We start from the raw sequence: 2145 nt of genomic DNA, 5'->3' as shown, positions 1-2145 counted from the left end.
TGCATTGCAAAGCAGTTTATGACGTACAGTCGAGAATAGGAGGGTTGTCCAATACACCCAAACTGAGTCCGATGGACGAAGGCCATGGGCAACCAGACTCACCGGAAGTCAGTTAGCAAGAGACTTAGTAAACATACAGCAAAGTATAGTTGAGGAGGGGGTGGAAAATGTCGGCAAACGGACTCCATCGGATCCGATGGAGACGGGTTGCCGTGGCAAGAATCCATCAGACTACCGCGAGTCAGTTCGCGAGAGACTTAGTAAATATACAGCAAAGTATAGTTGAGGAGGGGGTGGAAAATGTCGGCAAACGGACTCCATCGGATCCGATGGAGACGGGTTGCCATGGCAAGAATCCATCAGACTACCGCGAGTCAGTTCGCGAGAGACTTAGTAAATATACAGCAAAGTATTGTTGAAGAGTGTGTGGAAAATGTCGGCAAACGGACTCCATCGGATCCGATGGAGACGGGTTGCTGTGGCAAGAATCCATCAGACTACCGCGAGTCAGTTCGCGAGAGACTTAGTAAATATACAGCAAAGTATAGTTGAGGAGGGGGTGGAAAATGTCGGCAAACGGACTCCATCGGATCCGATGGAGACGGGTTGCCGTGGCAAGAATCCATCAGACTACCACGAGTCAGTTCGCGAGAGACTTAGTAAATATACAGCAAAGTATAGTTAAGGAGGGGGTGGAAAATGTCGGCAAACGGACTCCATCGGATCCGATGGAGACGGGTTGCCATGGCAAGAATCCATCAGACTACCGCGAGTCAGTTCGCGAGAGACTTAGTAAATATACAGCAAAGTATAGTTGAGGAGGGGGTGGAAAATGTCGGCAAACGGACTCCATCGGATCCGATGGAGACGGGTTGCCGTGGCAAGAATCCATCAGACTACCGCGAGTCAGTTCGCGAGAGACTTAGTAAATATACAGCAAAGTATAGTTGAGGAGGGGGTGGAAAATGTCGGCAAACGGACTCCATCGGATCCGATGGAGACATACATGTCCAATACACTCGACCTGAGTCGGGTTGTCTTCACTCGCAGGCGGATTGAGTCCGATCGCGACCGGAACCGGAATTGGGTGCATGGCGCTTGATCAGTGGTACCGCAAGTGAGGGTTAACAGGAGCGAGAGGGGTTGAAAAAGTTGGCAAACAGACTCGATCGGATCCGATGGAGACAGCTCTTCCTGGCAAGAGTCAATCGGACTCTCGGAAGTCAGTTCGCGCGTGACAGAAAATATCTCTCAGCCATGACGCGAAACAAGCACACGCTACACGTGAAATATACGTCGCTCTTAAAGCCATGAGGCGATACAAGCGCGCTACACATGTAACATTAGTCGTTCTTTAAGACATGAGGCGAAAGTCAACATCACGAAATATTGCACTCCACACTATACCTCGTTCTTTAAAGCATGAAGCTGAACAAGATTTTCACAAATCCAGGTCATTGAATTTCCGATTGCGACAGAAGTTCTTGTCATGCAATCTCCGACAACAATAAATTATTAGCTTTTCAGTCAAATCCACTGATTTCAGTGACGAAGACAAAGATACTCTACGTGAACGAGAGCCTTTCCCTGGATGAAAACTTTCATTTGTTTTTCTAATTGAAATTGTGATTAATTCCATAAGACATTAGAAACTTCTATAGCATTCTGGAACTGTTCTAGTTAACAGAGCTCTATATTGATTATATGTGAAATATAGAATGGTCAAGGTTATGACATTAGAAAGTTCTATAGCATTCTAGAACTGCTCTAGTTTGAAGAGCTAGTAAAATGGTCGTATGTGCAAACTTCTAAAGTTCTGATTAAAGTCAAAATTCGCAGTTCTAGAGTTCCGATTTCTAGAGTTCTAAGTTCTAGAATTCTCAATTGTTATATGTTACCCTCTGTGGGCTCTAGAATGTCTAGAGTTCTAGAATAGCCAGACTCTCTAAGTGAGTTCCAGAACGTCTAAACTGCACACTAGGCTTGGTTGATTTCACTGATTACCATTCACTAGTTTAAATACTAAGCACTCATTTAAGCAAAAACAAATCCCCATGAATACCATGTAACCACGTTATACCTCGACCGTATCCAAGCACCTTAAGTGAGCTAAAACGTTCCCCCGTTTTCCAAAACGAATTAAAA

This window comes from Montipora capricornis, chromosome 10 (genome assembly GCF_036669925.1).
Source record: "Montipora capricornis isolate CH-2021 chromosome 10, ASM3666992v2, whole genome shotgun sequence".
In the NCBI taxonomy this organism is placed as follows: domain Eukaryota; kingdom Metazoa; phylum Cnidaria; class Anthozoa; order Scleractinia; family Acroporidae; genus Montipora; species Montipora capricornis.
This window is presented reverse-complemented; position numbering follows the sequence as displayed.